The sequence below is a fragment of the Mauremys reevesii genome, linkage group 15 (genome assembly GCF_016161935.1).
Source record: "Mauremys reevesii isolate NIE-2019 linkage group 15, ASM1616193v1, whole genome shotgun sequence".
Lineage (NCBI taxonomy): Eukaryota > Metazoa > Chordata > Testudines > Geoemydidae > Mauremys > Mauremys reevesii.
Genome location: NC_052637.1, coordinates 39884136 through 39894896, shown reverse-complemented (window position 1 = coordinate 39894896; position 10761 = coordinate 39884136).

Below are 10761 nucleotides of genomic sequence, written 5' to 3'. Positions count from 1 at the left end.
AGGTGCAGATCAGCTGTTTTGTTAGTTAAAGTTAAATATTGTTGTCTTGTTAAGATATAGAAGATTCAGAGTTTGAACTCTGTCTCATGCAAGCATCTTTCTGAATCCTTACATGTCTGTTACTGGTTATGCATGTAAGGCCAAAAGCAAAGTGACTTTAACAAGACTAGTAAGCAAAAAATAAATAAATAAATAGAACTCTGATTAATTCATTCCAGAAATTAGATTTTAAAATAATTAAGCAAACTGGGGAAACAAGGAATTATTTATGCACTGTTACATGTTCATGGTTTCCAGGGTTTAGATGTTAAAGTTGTGATCATATCTCTGAGGCTGTTAAAGAGAGAATAGAAATGAAAAAGTTCCAAAGGGGGTTTAATTAAAGTATTAAATACTATGAAGGGTACAGCTGCCTAGTTAGTTCATTGCTCCAGCAGAAGCAATCAAGAGTTCAAGCTTAATGACAAATACATTTAAAAGATGTCAAAAGAAAAACATCTTCATGCATGCATGGGCAACTTGTGGAATTAACTGTTGGAGGAGTCATGAAACTAAGATTTGTTTGTTTGTTTGTTTTTAAGGGCTGGATAATTTTATCAGCAATAATAGCTAAGATTTGGTTCTGGTGATGGTATTTAGATTTTGATCTTAATAGATTTAAAGTAAGATATGGTGGTTGGCTTCAAACCCCAATAGAGGCTAGGATTTGATGGTACTAAAGTCTTACAAACTCTTCTCGGCGGACACAGAGGCTGTGTCCACACTTCACTTTTGTCAGTAAAACTTTTGTTGGGCAGGGATGTGAAAAAACACACCCCTGACTGACAAAAGTTTTACCAATGAAAAGCACCGGTGTGAACAGTGCTTTGTCGATGGGAGACATGCTCCCACTGACAAAGTTACCGCCTCTGCCGACAAAGAGCGGCGAAATTGCGAACCTTACAGCGGCACTGTAGATGTAGCCAGAGATGCCTATGAAGCCTAATTCAGCAAAACACTTATATCCCACTTACTTCAGGGTGACTTAAGCATGTGTCTAAGTATGTGCTAAAGTGCAACAGGTATGTAAACAATTGACTGAATTGGGTCCTGTTATTTGATAGCTAAAATAAAAACTGATTGCATAGCTGCCTCCAGATCTCATTTATCCATATCACTCTTGAATTCTCTTCCAGAGCACAGTGTCCTATCAAAACGTGGCATATGGTGTATGTACTATAGACACCTGTTGTCTAACATACTGTAACAAACATTTGGCCATCTAGAAAACCTTTTTATCCATTCGCTAAAACAGGACAAAAAGAGGAACATGTCTTAGAATCATAGAGTATCAGGATTGGAAGGGACCTCAGGAGATCATCTAGTCCACCCTCCTGCTCAAATCAGGACAAATCCCCAAACAGATTTTTGCCCCAAATCCCTAAATGGCCTCCTCAAGGATTGAACTCACAATCCTGGGTTTAGCAGGCCAATGTCCAAACCACTGAGCTATCCCTCTTAATTTTGACTAGTTCTCTACTGTTCATTCCTGTGGCGTGTACTCCCCAAATCCTGGGGGATGGATTCAGGAAACTTGGATGCATGGGAACTTTAAGTTCAGAAATAATCATTACAGTTTGGCAAATAACCCATATATTGCACTTCTGTCCTTACACAAACAGGCAAACATCCTGAATGAAGCTACGTGCAATCTGTCTAGGGTGGGGAAAAGTCTCTGTTAGGAATGAAATAGATGGAGAATGAACTGTGAATAATTCTAGCTATTTGCCTCAAACTATTTTCCCTGTATTTGATTTTAGAATTTCCTTTGATTTCTGAAGAATGCCCCCCCTTCTATCTCTCTAACGACACCTCTTGGAATTGGAGTTGGGTTCAGATTGGGAACAACCCGAACTTGTTAGTGTTTGGATTCAGAATTTGAGGTAAGCCCGTTAGATCAGTGACGTCCATTTGTCACATTCACTTCCTTGTTTACTTTAAAAAAAAAAAGTTTGGGTATGTTTAGATCTGGAGGTTTGGTTCCTCTGTATTTGAAATATATCAAACAGAGGTTTAGAAAAATGGTTTGTATTGCTGAAAAGTAGTTGAGACACACAAACAGCTTTCCAAAATGTCTAGGCAACAATGGTTCAGCTACTCCTGAGTTATGCCATGACAACACTATTGAAGTCACTGAATCTCATTAATCCTCAGTGAATGAAGTTGAACCAGTGAAAATGGGGGGAGGAGGCGGGAATTGGCTAAACACCTTTTCTCTGTGATATAGAAGTTATATCTCATAGACTTTAAGGTTAGAAGGGACCATCGTGAGCATCTAGTCTGATTTCCTGCACATTGCAGGCCACAGAACCTCTCCCACCCTGAAATCTCCCTTGTGTTCAGACACTGCTGTATTGACTATGTCTGAGCAGCATCCAAAATCTTTGACACTCCTGAGATACCTCTGTCCAGGACCCCTTCTTCAGATGCAGGGTCCTGCTGTCCAGTTACCCTTAGCCAATACCAGTGCTGACCTCTCAGGTTTCCCCAATAGCTTACCCATGCCCTCCCTTGAGCTCTGCCCTCATCAGGGGCGGCTCTAGGAATTTGGCCGCCCCAAGCAGTCATGCCTCCGGGAGGTGCACCGGAGCCGTGGGACCAGCGGACCTCCCGCAGGCATGACTGCTGGTCCCGCGGCTCCAGTGGACCTCCCGCAGCTGCGGAGGGTTCGCTGGTCCCGCGGCTCCGGTGGAGCATCCGCAGTCATGTCTGCGGGAGGTCCACCCGAGCCGCGGGACCAGCGAACCGTCTGCAGTCATGCCTGCGGGAGGTCTGCTGGATCAGCGGCTCCGGTGGACCTCCCGCAGGCATGACTGCGGAAGGTCCGCCGGACCTGCCTGCCGCCCTGCCGGCAAAATGCCGCCCCAAGCGCGCGCTTGGCGCGCTGGGGTCTGGAGCCGGCCCTGGCCCTCATGGGTACGCTGGTTTACAATTTAAAACTTCAGGGACTACATGACAGTTAGAGCAAGTAATACATAGATTTTGCAAAGGAATGTCTTAGCCATACACACGTTACACATAGAAAAATACAAGAGTTACTGACCTAGGCAAAGATAACACACCTGCATGCAAGCCCCTCCATCAGTTTCCTCACACCTCCTGAGAGCCTTTTGGGTCTTGATCACTGTTCTTCAGAGAGTCCAAGGCCTTTCCACACCCCCTCACACACACTTTTCTGCTCTTTGTCTTGTCTTCCTGGTGATGGTCTCTCTCTTGCTTAGAAAGCATGTCCTTTTTTAAAGTCAGTTTGTGATACTTTTTTTCTTCTTATGCTGTGATTCTCCACGATTCACCACTGAGTGGAACTGTGGTCTCCAACCCACTGTGTGCTGCTGCTATAGTGGGTCATTAACAGTTAACCTTTGTGCCTGTAGCCTTCATTGCCCTGTCATGGTAAGGCTATTCAGATGTTGCTAGCCCTCTCATTTAGGGTCTGATACCCAGGCACCTAACTCAAGAGTGAGGATGCAACCCAACATGACAATTATAGTGTATAGAGCAATGCATTGTCAAGTTTATATTCGCACAGAGTGCATAAAATCAAACAGAATTCATAAGATCACATAGGCAGATTCCTCAAACTGTCATAACAATATTGTTGGTCTGTGAACACGAGGACTGATATAAAAGAACCTTCCTAAACCTCAAATGGCCTGACACTATCCAACAGTGTAGCTTCCATTGTGCCTTCCTTGCTTTGGACCTTCCAGTGATTGAAAATTAGCTTCACATCCTCTGTTGGTGCAACTACATGGAAGCGCATTCACATCAGCTCACCTATTGTCTTACCATTTTGTTGAGTGCTCTTCTTTCTGGTTTAAAAATCTAGGTCATCAGCTCATGAACTGTTTTAAGGTTAGGAATGGGCTGGAAATTTCACTTGAAATAAAAACCCACTCAAAATTAAAATCAAATCTGAAATGAACCCATTTGGAGGTGCAGAAAGGTTAATTTATGTTTCCATCTTGAAATGCATTGGCAAACAACAGCTTCAAAATATTTCCAAATGTCTAGGGAGTAAAAATGTTTGAATCAAGACTTGGGGAAAGATCTGTGGATGTGAACAAAATTAATGCAAGGCACTGCTGGTCCACCAACCCAAGCCAGGTTTTGAACTAAAGCTGACTGTGAGGGCATTTGAGTCAAAAAATTCATGCAACTGTCTCTGTGACCCTGTAAATGCAGTGGAAGTGAATGGCTGAAGTATACCTGACATTTGTTTTCTCTCTGCATACTCAGGTAGCTGGGAAGTAGCATGAATGATAATGAATAACAGGAAAAGGAACTCCTCCCATCCCCGCCAGTCTGAGATAGTTTAAACTGGGTGGTACAGAAATGGAAGCCAAAGTCATAAGTATAAAGTATGAGGAGAAAAACCTGGAAGGTATAGTAATGGAAAAACAGACGGCCAGTACTTCAGCTGGTGTAGATTAGCACAGCTACATTAAAGTCAACAGAGTTATGCCAATTAACATCAGCTGAGGATCTGGCCCAATATCTTTTTCACTTACACGAGTTAAGAAACAGAGAGATTCAGCAACATGCCTCTCTGCTGAGTCAATAGTGTAAGAACCTTTCTTTCCATGTGCATTAGTTTTGCAACTATGGCAACAGTGTATGCGTGAGGAAAGGAAGCTCTTAAAATAGGCTCCTGCACCTAGTTGGAAAGAGCTGACAGCAAACACGTGTGGTCATCTGAGACCTGATAGCCAGGCACAACGCTATTCTGAGACACCCACTGGGGCTTTTTGCAGATAGAGACTGAACAAAAAGCTGAACTCCCCAGAGATGTGGATAGGCAAAGGCTTGACGTTCGTTTCATCTTGCCCTCTCTATGGTTGCCTTCCCCAACCACAGTGCATCCAAATCTGTACTCAGACATGTTCAACAACCAGGCCATCAGCTATAAAATATTCACGGGCCGCTGGTCCTGAAAGAAACCATTTTTGTTGACAAATCCACTGACCCATTGCACAACCATGTTGTAAAAATAAGACAAATTGCTGCTTTATACTAAGTGAAAACTTCAGTAATGAGTTTGCAGTAGCCTATGGTAATAAGCTGAAGTTATGGGAGGATCTGTGTCTAATTCTAGCTCAAACAGTCTGCCACGCAATCATGGGGAAGGAAAAGCTAGCATACAGATAAATAGAGGCTTCAGCTCACATGCTGCAACCTGTTTCAGTCTTTATTATGAAATTAATTAGTTATTGACTTTATTTTAAGCTATTATTAGTCTTTCTTTCTCTCTGCAACAAATTAGGGTTTTCATATCTATCCAAAAATAAAACGTTCCCATCTGCTGGTTAACTAGCAAAACAAGATGCTACATATGTACATCATGAAGATGCACAGCTGTTCTGTAGACGCACTCCAGAACACGTAGCATGGCCATCTTGTAAAGACAGGCTAGGAACTTGATAAAGACAAAGCGCTAGCCACATCTGAGAAATTTCAAAACAAACAAACAAACAATGCTAAACAAATGCTGTAAAAGTGAGTTCTCTCCTTCATCATAACTGGAGATGGGAGGGGAGGTGGATGAGAGAATCAAACAAGCCTGTAGAAAGGATACAATTGTCTGTAGGTTTTCACATTAACTTCTAGAGAACCCTGTTGCTTCCATCCTTAACTTCATTCCGCAGAAAACTGTACGCTTGTGAAAATGGATGTGTTATGAATGTCACTAATTCTCAAGAACACCTGGGAAAATCTTGGGTACAGAAGGGAAATGTGTGTGAACTGAAAAATCACTAGTATGGTCAGCTGCACTGCCCAGGTGCCGGTGTATATATAGTAAAGTGCACAAACTCTGGCCCCAATTCTGCAATTCATTTAGTGTCGGCCCTCACATGAAGTCTCATTGACATAAGAGTTCTGTGCCTGAGCGGAGCAACGCTGATTTCAGAGGGGCTTTGTGTGGGTGCAGGAGTCCACGCTGCTGGTTTGCGTATCAGGCTTCACCCCCATTCATGTAGGAAAGTAGCTGCTCTGCAGAGCACGTTCTCAACCCAAACAGTAATGGTAACCTGTGCAACAGACCGTAGGGGGCCAGATTTTTGCCTTGCACTACACTCGAGCAATCTCATTGATATCAACAGGGTTGCACAATGCCACTGATTTCAAATTAGGCTCTCGCATATATATAAACACTAAAATATTTCAAGTACTACAGTATTGTTGTTTCTAACTTGTTTGGTTGTGAAATACCATTCACTTAATCAAAAATGGCATTGAGTGAAAGGAATACAATACTTAATACTTCTGACAGTTCTGTCTGCTGTGTGTCTGAGACTTTTGTCAGATCCAGTCTGTTTCTGTCTTCTTTCCTTTATTCCCTGCTGTTTAATGTGTCCTGTACATGGGGCGAGTGACATGTAATATGGTACATGCATTTTCATTCTTTCCATGGCTCAAATAGTCAGGCATCTTTAAGAGAGAGCCAATTTGAGTTGGTTTAGCCTTTTATCGCCTACACATTTAGATATGCTCTTTAGATCCGATTAGCTAATGAATTTCCTGGGACATGAGTATTTATTCTACCTCTGCATTCGTTACATTTCTGTAATGTGGCATCCCTGCTTTACTCTAACTGTAGCTGTATGCAGGATTCTTTATTCAATTCTTTATGTAGGCATCTATTTTTTGCAAGGCAATTGTCTGTGTTACATTTGCATTTGGTTCTAAAACTAAAGCAAAAAATCCTTAATGAACAAAACAGGTGCTGGGCTTTGTTGTGAGGAGGGGAAAAAAAAGAAATGTCCAATGTAGGTGGAAAATAATCCAATAATCAGATTCACACACAATATATTTCCCTTATTTAGAATTATTATAAAGGTAAAGAAACAAAGCAACATCATACTTTCCATGCACACTGTTTTCGGTGAAGAGAAGTATCTCTAAAGCCACTCTCTATATGGGAAGCTGAGGCCAGAGAACTTAAAGAACTTGCATGAGGTCACAGGGGGAGTCCATAACAGAGTGGGAAACAGAGCCTCCTTTTTTATCAGTAGGATTTACTGGCATTTTGTAGGGAATTGCTGGGGGTGATAATTGAACTCCAAGATTCCTGACTCCAAGATTCCCATGTTCAAGTCATTAGACAACACACAATAGCAGCATTAGTTCATACACAATAGCAGCACTTTTGAAAAACTGCAAATAACTGTACATTTGCCACATTCAAAATTCAACCCTGTCGAGAGCATACATTTGGTTAGGTTAAATACTTTCTATTTATTATATGTGCAATTGGTAACACCACCTACAGTTAAGGTTGAATAACACTTTCCATTATAAGACCCTGTTTTCAGTTATTTGTAACTTTGCCACACTTTAACCATTTGGGCTGAAATTTTCCATGCTGGTTGTATGCCTCAGAATGAGATCACATTGTTAAAAATAAATCCAATAAACTGAACATGCACAGCTGTGCCTGGCTTCTCTATAGCTAGCCATTGGTGGTTCCACCCCCAAAAGAACAATGCTTGTCAATCTCCATTTTCCCAACCTCCCTCAAGCCACACTCACTCACAACTGATTTTATATATATATACATAAATACTTACATACATGTGTGTATATACGTGTGCACACACACACACACTTCTCCCCTCTCTCCCCAAGAACATCATTTTTGAGGAAAGGTCATTTTTCAATTAAAAAGGTTTTGTTTGAAATTTTCGGATCAGTTGTAATATATAGTTGCCAAATTTGCTTAGTCTTATCTATCCTGACTTCCATGCTTTTTTGACAGAGTAAGCAACTGCCTTTCAGCAGCTTTCCTTATACTTGATAATATTTCAGTTCTCTAAGCCAATGTCAATAACTCCACTAAAGTGCTTTTTTTCTACAGGAAGGAAATCTCAACGGCTTGTTTTATTTTGGGGGACACCCACATCACCAAAGTCAGTTTTAAAAAGCACAAACTGAACAATACTTATGGTCTTCTGCTACCACCCCCTTCTGCCCCCTCGAAGAGTGACAGTAATTATCTAAATCCTAGTAATCAAAGACATACAGTAAAACAGATTTTTTTAGTATGACAGGAATCAGTGTTTAAAATAGATTTTAAAGGGATATTATTAATCTCTATTAACGCAAGGTCTAATAAATGACAACAATGACTGATGTTTCTGTAGTCTTGCGTATTTTCACGTAGGAACGTGCTGCCTAGAGCACAGCTCTTGCTGAAAGAATAAAGTCCATGTTGTGACTCATAATAGTGGAAGAAGCTATATGACCTTTCTGAGTGAGAGAGCCAGACAGGGTTGCCAGGCATCTGGTTTTCGACCAGAATACCAGGTCAAAAAGGGGAACCTGGCGGCTCTGGTCAGCACCACTGACTGGGCCGTAAAAAGTCTGGTCGGCAGCGCAGTGGGGCTAATGCAGGCTTCCTGCCTGCCCTGGCTCCCTGTAGCTCCCAGAAGCAGCCAGCATGTCCCTGTGGCCCTTAGGCACAGACGGCCAGAGAAGCTCCACATGCCACCCTCGCTCTGAGCACTGGCTCTGCAGGTCCCAGTGGCCAGGAACCACAGATAGTCACCAGGCCGCACCTCCACCTAGGGGCAGGACATGCCAGCCGCTTGTTCCTGGAGCAGCGTGGAGCCAAGGCAGGCAGAGAGCCTGCCTTCGTCCCGCTGCACTCCCCACTGGGAGTCGTCTGAGGTAAGCGCCGCCTGGATGGAGCCCGCAGCCAGAACCTTCTGCCCCAGGTCGGAATCCCCTCTCGCATCCAAACTCCCTCCCAGAGCCCGCACCCTGCACACCTTCCCCAAGTCCTGCACCCCATCCCCTTACCCCAGCCCTGAGCCCCCTCCTGGAGTCTGCACACTAACCATGTACCCTAGCCCTGAGTCCCCTCCCGCACCCAAACTCCTTCCCAGAGCCTACACCCCAACCCCCTACCCCAGCCCTGAGCCCCCTCCTGTACCCCAAACCCCTCATCCCTAGCCCCATCCCAGAGCCCACATCCCTCCTACACCCTAACCCCTCATTTCTGGCCCCACCCCAATCCTCACCCCCTACACCCCAACCTCCTACCCCAGCCCAGTGAAAGTTAGTGAGGGTGAGGGAGAACGAGTAATGGAAGGGGGGGCTGAAGTGAGTGGGATGGGGCTTCAGAGAAGGGGTGGAGAAGGGCAGGGCTTCTGGGAAAGGGCAGAGCAGGGGCAGGGCAAGGGTGTTTGTTTTTGTGCAATTAGAAAGTTGGCAACCCTAGAGCCAGATGGAAGCATAACCCATGTCTTAGTGACACAGTGGGTAACAACCTATGATGAGAAATACGAGCGCAAGTCTGAGGTGCTGGGTTTTCTTGCAGTCCTTACTCAAGCCAGATCCCATCTGATTCAAACTACTGAAATAAGAATCCATGGATTTGGCCTGTGGATTTTATGAGTAAATACACCAGGCAAAACTAGACGAGAAAGGCTGAAGAAACAGCAGCCAGAATAGAATTTTATCTCAGCCCTTTGTTAGGGTATCGGTGCTATTGCAGGACTGACCGATTTTCTGGTGCTTGGCTGACCAATTCAGGAGGGAGAAAAATAACCAATATTTTCAAAATATATCGGAAACTCCACTTTTAATATTTATGTAATGACTGTCATCAGGGTCTAACAGTAGGGATTGAATTTAGAACTTCCAATACCAAAAGCAGGACCTTCTATCATTTGAGATAAAGGAGAAAGTCCTGTCGTTAACAGCTGTAGTAGACTCAGATTCTCTGTGGGTCAGTCACTTTGGGGAGGATGCACAACACATACTGATTACACGTAGAAATGTTTCCTTGTTAAACATCTGACATAGCAAAAGAAGGTAGCTGTGTATAGCTGTGGTCTTGGGTAGGATGTGATAAAGGAATTAAAACGTAAAAGGATCCATGGTTCTGATCTGATCTGAACTCATTAGCGTGGTCTGGGACCTTGAGAAACAGGGCCGGCTCCATGCACCAACCCTGCAAGCAGGTGCTTGGGGCGGCAAACGGAGAGGGGCGGCTCCTTCTGGGAGCGAAGCACCAGCCGCCGAATTGCCGCCGAAGACTGAACCAGCGGCGGTAGTGCCGCAGATCATGATCACGCTTTTTTTTTTTTTTTTTTCCTGCTTGTGGTGGCAAAAATCCTGGAGCTGGCCCTGTTGAGAAATTCATGCTATGTGGTTGTGTCTCAGAAATGTTGTGGACAGTTTTGTTTGGATACATCCCTCAAATTGCAGAAACGTAACAAAATATCTGGAGGTCTTTTCTCTCCCTTTCCTCCTTTTTCCAGCTGAAACAGACACTCCACATACAGAAATTCCACCAGCAGTTCCTTGAGGTCCCCTACGATTCTACCTGGCTTCCCTGAGAACAATCAAACCTGTGGCTGATCCATCTGCCTGAGCAACCTGAATCTGGATTTACAGGAAATTTCCTTTCTTCTTTAAGCCCCAGCATTTACCTTTATCAGTATCTTATCAGAACAGTGGCAGAATCTCTGCTGGGCTGACTGTTTTTTTTTCCTCCCATATTGTCTTAAATTCTTCATGGCTTTCCTGGGTCAGAGGCACCTCAGAATGCATTGCGTGCCTGTGGCTCAGGGGGACCTATTACATTGATCGCAAGTGCCAACCTCACTGTCCAACAATAAAACAGTGATACTTAGATTCAGGGTTTTATTGTACAGAGGCTTGGTTTCTTGGCTTCTTAGCAAACACCTCAAATCATTCACACATTCAGCCTCATTA